This window comes from Helianthus annuus, chromosome 5, assembly GCF_002127325.2.
Source record: "Helianthus annuus cultivar XRQ/B chromosome 5, HanXRQr2.0-SUNRISE, whole genome shotgun sequence".
Taxonomy (NCBI): domain Eukaryota; kingdom Viridiplantae; phylum Streptophyta; class Magnoliopsida; order Asterales; family Asteraceae; genus Helianthus; species Helianthus annuus.
Window position 1 is genome coordinate 132,643,713 of NC_035437.2, and position 8,413 is coordinate 132,652,125.

Below are 8,413 nucleotides of genomic sequence, written 5' to 3' on the forward strand. Positions count from 1 at the left end.
TTTCGCATGAACTCGCTCAACATTATTGTTGATTTTTCAACTTACATGTATTTCAGGGAATTAAAGGTCTAGCACGGTATGGCATGTTTTCCGCTGCATTAGTCACCGAGGTCATCCAGGGTTCGGGGAATGTGACTCTTTCCTGGACAAGTCACAGTCCTTGAATCATGTTTATGTTAAATTTGTAATGTTTGGTGAACAAGTTTTTGGTTGTTAGGGTGTTATCCCGTTAAGACGATGTTATGGTATTTTTATTTTAATGGATGATCTTGCATATTTTTAATTCATATAGCTTTGTTATGATTAAGCTATGGTATTAAGAAGTCACACCAAATTAACCACGCTTCCGCAAAGCCAGGGTGTGACATCCGAAGTTCGTTCTTTTCTCGGATTGGCGGGTTATTACCGTCGATTTATCATTGATTTCTCTAAAATCGCCGTTCCTCTCACCTCTCTGACACATAAAGACAAGCCTTTTGTTTGGGAAACTGAACAAGATAATCCCTTTCAAACTCTTAAGCATATGCTTTGCGACGCTCCCGTACTCACACTACCCGATGGAAACGACGACTTTCTAGTCTATTGCAATGCCTCTAACCTCGGTCTTGGTTGTGTTCTCATTCAACGGGACAAGGTTATCACGTACGCCTCTCGTCAGCTCTAGGTCCATGAGAAAAACTACACATCCCACGATCTCGAACTCGGTGCAGTTGTTTTTGCGTTAAAGATTTGGCGACACTACCTGTATGGTACTAAGTGTACGGTCTTCACAGACCATAAGAGCCTGCAACACATCTTGAACCAGAAAGAACTGAATATGCGCCAACGCAGATGGGTTGAACTTCTCAACGACTACGACTGTGAGATACGTTACCACCCAGGCAACGCAAATGTCGTTGCCGATGCTCTTAGCCGACGAAGCTATTTACATAGTGTTCGTAATGTTCAAGCCCAACACGACCTCGAAGCCCTAATTCGCGATGCACAGCACGCATGCTTTATTGAGAATACCTTGAAAGAGGAAATGAAGTGTGGTGCTAAAACTCAGCTTGTCACCAAATCGAACGGTATCTATTACTACCTCGATCGCATCTGGATCCCTAGTTGCAACAACCTTCGGGAGATATTGCTGACTGAAGCCCACAAATCACGATACTCCATTGATCCTGGTGCCGACAAGATGTACCAGGACCTCCATGCCCGGTATTGGTGGCCAGGAATGAACAAGGATATCGCTCTATATCTTTCGAAATGCCTGACTTGTTCAAAATTCAAGGTTGAACACCAACGACCCTCTGGCTTACTCGTACAACCCGAGATCCCGATGTGGAAATGGGAGACTATAGCTATGGACTTCATTACGAAACTTCCGCGCACGCCATCAGGTCACGATAGCATTTGGGTTATCGTCGATCGTCTTGCGAAATCCACTCAATTTCTGCCGGTACGAGAAGACTATAAGGTTGAACGATTAGCAAGAATCTATACCGACGAAATCATTTGTCGACATGGGACACCTCGTGACATCATCTCTGACCGCAGTGGTCGATTTACCTCGCGCCTTTGGGAAACTTTTCAATCTGCTCTCAGTACTACTCCTAATCACAGTATCGCTTTCCATCCCCAGACCGACGGTGAGACTGAGCTCACGATACGCACCCTCGTGCGTTATAGATTTTGGTGGTAATTGGGATTCGCATTTACCTTTAGTCGAATTCTCGTACAACAACAATTATCACTCTAGCATTCAAATGGCACCATTTGAGGCATTATATGGAAGAAAATGTTGATCGCCGATTGTATGGCACGAGATCGGAGACGTACAAATTACCAGTCCTGAGTTAGTACAAGAAACGACTGACAAGATCCTCCAGATACGAGACAATCTCTTAAAAGCTCGGAGTCGTCAAAAGAGTTACGCCGATAAACGCCGCAAGCCCCTTGAGTTCGAAGTTGGCGGTCACGTACTCCTAAAGGTTTCACCTTGGGAGGGGGTGATCTGATTCGGCAAGAAAGGAAAGCTAGCGCCTCGATACGTTGGACCCTTTAAGATTCTAGAAAGAATTGGCAAAGTGGCTTACAGACTCGAATTACCGGAGGAACTCAGCAACGTACATCCGACTTTCCACGTTTCAAACCTCAAGAAGTGTCTAGCCGAAGAGAATTTGCATGTCCCTCTTGAGGATTTGCAAGTGGACGAAACATTACACTTCGTGGAAAAGCCAGTAGAGATCATGGACTGAGAGACCAAGAAACTCCGACGCTCCCGCATTCCTATAGTGAAGGTTCGCTGAGAAGGCAAACGTGGCGCCGAGTTCACTTGGGAACTCGAGAGTGATATGAAAGCTAAATATCCACATCTCATCGTTATGCCTGCGCCTTAATTTCGGGACGAAATTCCCTAAAGTAGGGGAGGCTGTAACAACCCGACTTTCCAAAAAGTCAAAGTGAAAGTAAAGTCAAAGTCAAAGTAATGTCAAAGTCAAAGTCAAGGTCAAGTCATGTCGTTACTCAGATCTGACATTTCGTGCTTAATTGACTTGTACTCTCGAGATTCGATAAATAGTTTAACCCGTTGCGATAATCGATATATTGGTTAACGATATTTTTAAACTTTGTTCTACAACGCATTGACGACTCTTATTCAAAACGAGATTATCGCATTTAACGCAGTTTACAACGCATACTATTTAAACGCATTTTATCGCATATTACATCGCATGTTTATACTAAACGCTATCACATCGCTATCGCATCGCAATCTCATCGCAACTCAAAACGCAGATTTACTTTTATGCAATTATATGTTATGTGTGTTATTTGTGTGCTTACTTGGTTAATGTTATATGGTTATCTCATCGCAACGCTCACTCGCAACTCGCTTAAACTCAACGCAACGCTCAACGCACGAAAAGAAAGTCGGAAAACCAACTCGTACGAGCCGTCTGATCGAATGACCTCTTGATCGAATGGACATCCGACCGGATGACCATCCGATCGGATGGCCATCCGATTGACTGGCGAACCGACCCACGCACTCCACCGCCTTATCTCCTCTCACCCTATAAATACTCACCTGTCACATCACTGTTCATTGATGTGACAACTCTATCCGACCAACTCGCTCCTAGCTCGTTCTCAAGCACGTTTCTCTCTATTCCAGGCTATTTTTGTAATTTTTCTTCCTAAATCTTGTACTTCCACCATCACCACACACATCTCCATCATCTTCTCTACTGAAATCACTGATTTCCACCATGAAATCACCTGATTTGGACTTCTGGAAGGTGATGTCATCACGGTATCTTGTGCAAATTGTTGTGTGACATCATCTCATAAAGATTTGTCTAGATCTAAAGGATTTCCACACTATTTTACACGAATCTCAGCAAAACTTCAACATTTTCAACTGATTTCATCTCTTTTCAAACTTTTCCTCAACTTTCTTCACTTTTCAACTAAGAACCGATGGAATCTAGACTCATTCAGGCTCTCTACTCATACTCTAGTTGAGAATCGGCTTGAGAACAGATTTCCACCGGAAAAGACGACCGACCTACGGGTTGAACATGAAACTTCGTCAGGAATAGTTAGTCTGATCGAATGGGGTGACTCCCATCCGATCGGCTGAGCTGAACTTGGCGTGATTTCCGTTGTTTGACACGTCGTCACGCCGTCTCCGTTAAAACTTCAACTTTTAAACTTAGAAAATTCTACAAGTTTTTCAAAACATCAGATCGCTAATCGAATAGCCATCTGATCGGATGACCATCCGATCGAATGACTATTCGACCAGGTGATTTGTTCTTTACAACCTTCAACACTTAAACAATTTGATCAAAACTTCAAAGAATATCACATTTTCAATCGAATAGACATCCGATCGAATGGCCATCCGTCCGGATGACCATCCGATCGAATGACTTGATTTATACTACAACGAAAACTCCAAAAGTTGAAACGATTTACAAACACACTCACTCAATCGAATGACCAACCGTCCGAATGGTCATCTGCCCGGATGACCATCCGTCCAGATGATTATCCGATCGACTCACCATTCGACACTATCTCACTCGACAAGCTACTTTACGCACCGTTCAATGCTTACTCTATCGTTCTGTGATCAGGCTAGCTCTCACGTGCTCCCTTCAATCCAAAGGTTGTGTTTATTTACTAAACTAGGTTTTTACCCGAGATTGCTTCCCGGGCTCGGAAAACTTAGTTATATCAATTATTATTTCTTATTAATACGACCTCATTACATCAAGCATCTCATTGGATTCAACATCAATGTTTTTACATCACCAGGATTGCTTCCCAGTATGCAGAAAGTTATTAATATACTTTTAAACAAATGAACAATCAGTACCTTACAGGAAAAAAACGTTCAAGAAACAATAAATTCACAAAATGTAACTCCACATGTGATCCTTATTAACGCATAGTTACCATATTATTATAGTAAGGAACCCGCGCGATGCTACGGAACACGCAACACACTAACACAAACACCGGTAGTTAGTCCGTTAGCTAACCTTGTTAGGATCGGAGGGTTTCGTGATTGTGTTTGTTTGTATAATTTGAACAAATCAAATAGAAATGAACAGAGTTTAAGTGCAGCGGAAATGAACAACAAACTTTGTAAACACAATCAAAGAGGAAGATAGTTTTGATAAACATTTGCTTTTCATTAAGTTGAAAGATTACAAATCAAAGCAAAAGATTACAAGCATGCTTACAAACTAAACTCCCCCTCAGCCTGTTACTCCATGGTTAGTTGCACAAGATGAAAGGATTGCTTCCCGGGCTCGAGAAAGTTATTTAGATTAATTACTATTTGTTATTAATACGACCACATTCCATCAACCATCTTATACTGTTATTAATACGACCAAAAGTCAATCAGATATTGACCAAAAGTAAAACGGAGTATATTGTTTTTAGTTCATATCTCCACATTGTTTCCGTTAGACATAGAGCTTATAATTTACATGTAGATATATAGTTTTAGAATCACAACTTCAAAACTAAACAAACAAGTCTAGTATCAGTTTCAAAAAGAAAACAACTACAACCCAAAAATTTGGTTCAATGTATGCTTCTGCATTTGCCTTCTTCAAACCACAAACATTCATCTGAACATAAAAAACTTTTTACGTTTCACAAAGTTAAGTGTAAATGCTTGACCTGAAACCATGCCTTTATCTCTCACAAACTTTCTCATTCCTTGCAGATAATATCTTGGTTGACCTCGAGATGAACCTATAGCAGCTTGAATATTCCAAACATCACCTGCCACGTCCACAATCTTCAAACCCATCTTACGATTCAGTCCAAGATCTTCAGCTTGTTTTTTAAAAAGCCGTTGTAACAAACAACGAACAATTCAATAAACAAAGAATTAACACATCTTTAAAATCTGACTAAAGTATTATATATTAGTAAACTCATCATCACAAACTTACAAAATGACCGTCCACCCGGAAAGAAATAGGTACGATCTGATTATCTTCATTCTCAACAACCATACCACTATCATTAACATCAATGACGTCCTGTACAGCTTCACTATCTGAACTCAACAAAATCTCTTTTATCACCTTTTGTTTAACAACATGTGACAACTCGAACTTTAGACTTGCTTTGATGTAACATTACGTGCTTACGAGAACTAAATTATATGATCTAATGAATGTTATGATGTTATGTGCCATATGTGTATGCATGCTATATGAATGATTATGTGTTCGCGAACCCAAACCGCACAATTTGAACCGATCCGCACAACACTACATTCGAGTGCACAAGCCCTTTGGGCCACACCTTGTTCACGGACCCTTAGAAGTAACCGGATGGGCTCGGCCCACTCCCCCACACGCAACACAAAACCGGGATTAGGGGTTTGTTTTACTACTTTTGCAAAACACCACACACACAAACCCTAGGCGATTTCCGCTCCTTCTCTCGTGTGCTTGGAACCGACGGCAAGAACATCTCCATTCGGATTGTCCTCTTCTCCTTCCCTAATCCGGTTAGTGTGGTTGTGATTTGTATTGTTAGATAGCATGTTGTTTATACATGTTTTCATGGTCATTCGGATAGTTGTTGATGATGTGTGATGATAATAATCTTGTTAATCGGTTAGATAGTCACGAAATCGGAATTGTATGATGCTGATTAATCCATGGTTATGTGCTATGATTCGGGTCGTGGTTTGTCGTATATGTTCTTGAATGCATGGTCTAGTAATCGGTTATCATATATTGTTTCGGGTGTTAGAATTGGTAGGCTACGGGATAGTTATGTTTCAAGGATTAATCTAATTGAATGTTAAAAGATATGGTTCATATGCACAATTACTGATTTATTACTGGTTTGATGTTCTTGAATTGTTATGAATATGCATGAAATCTGAATTAACTGTTGATTGATCGAAATTGTGAAACTGTCCAAGGTGTTAGCTGAAATCACGGAGTTTATGACTAGAATTATGGAAACCAGTTACACACACGGTTGCGACTCAGATTGCGAGTCGAAACCTCACAGTCTCGACTCGAGACCACAAACAGCACAAGCCGAGACCATGGTTGCGAGTCCCGTTGCGACTCGTAACCAGACCATGATGAGCCGAAATCACCATTGCGACTCGCAACCAGCTGTTGCGACTCGTAACCCAGTTGCGACTCGAGATCATTGGTTGCGACTCGAGACCACCTTTGCACGTACATCTGTTTGGGCCTACACTGCCACGGGCCCAACCGTTTGGGCCAAATGATTGAAATTGTGAACTGTTTGTTATTGGACTAGTATGCGTTTACTATTTGGGCCGGGATTATGTTGGGCCAGGGTTAACACGCACAAGTATGCTCTTGACTGCTAATTGGACTGCTTAGCTGTTTAGGCCGACTACTTGGACTCGTTACATGATTTGAACTGCTGACACGTTTATGTGATTTGCCATGATCATACTCGATATCATAAGTGATACAAACGTGCTATACACGAACCTGACTTGCATAATAACCATGATAGGACGTGGTTGACCATTTACTTGCTACCTGTACTCTTTGGGTATCTGCCGAGCAAACCAAGGTGAGTTCACACAGCCAAGGCATGGGATTCCCGGGTTGGGAATTGGGTTGGATATGTTATTGTTAAAAGAGTTACTCGTACTTACGCATTCTCTAGACTATAGACCATCATCCTCAGGTTAGTCAGGACACGTTACGTAAAGCCTACGTAACCCAGTATTTGCCATTTGTCTCCCGGGTCGGGAGGACACGTTACGTAAAGCCTACGTAACCCAATACCATCCACTGGCTTCCAGGTCGGAAGGCCACGCTGCGTAAAGCCTACGTAGCCCCCACGCGTACCACTGTCCTCGGGGAAGGGCACGTCACGTAAAGCCTACGTGACCCTGTACGTTTTCCTGTTCTCGGTAAAGAAGAACACATGGTTGGAAGTTAGTCTAGTAAGTACCGTTAATGAGAAGCCCTCATTAGCCAGGATAAACATGGGAAGCCCCCACCAGTAATATGAACACAAGGTTTGGGAAGCCCCCACCTTTAGTACACACTAGTCTGGGAAACCCCCACTAGTTAAACATGCACACTACACTATGAACTTACTATGAACTCGCTCAACTAGTTTGTTGATTATTTGCTGCATGCCTTGCAGGACCTTAGGTATACTGGGAGCTTGCACAGGGAGGAGCAGGTCGTTGTGGGAATACGGATCGTGGATAAACAATTGAACGTATAACTATTTTGAGTTACATTACTATGCTTCCGCTACTTAAACAATGTTTGGTTTTGAAACATCAATCATGTCATGATGATTTACATTAATTACTTTTATTATTAAATGCTATGTTTGATATGATTGATGGCTTGATCCTGGTCAGTCACGCTCCCAAGCGGTGGTACTCCGCGGGTGGATTTTGGGGGTGTGACAGATTGGTATCAGAGCCATTGGTTATAGAGAACTTGGTTTTAATATGGGAAAACGTTTTTATTAAAACCGGACTATAACCAGAACAGTGCTCTCAACGATCCACAACGACGCTTCGCTCCACGTGCAAGACTCGACATCCTAGGTAATAAGGTTATGATTATTGCCTGTTTGCTAGAACTGCTTAGAACTTTGCTCGCATTACGTTTAGATACACATGATACTATAGCATGAGAATCCCTACGTGCTTACACTTTTCTGTCATCGCCCTATTCGCGAACCATTCTTACCTATGCTACTTGTTACAATGAAGATCATGTCTGGACGAATCAACATGACACAAGCCCAGCTAGAGGCTCTTGTTCAAGCTCAAGTTGCTGCGGCAGTTGCAGCAGCTCAAGCAGGTAGAATATCCTGCAGTATAGGCACACACTAGGATCTTTAGATCCTACATTAACTC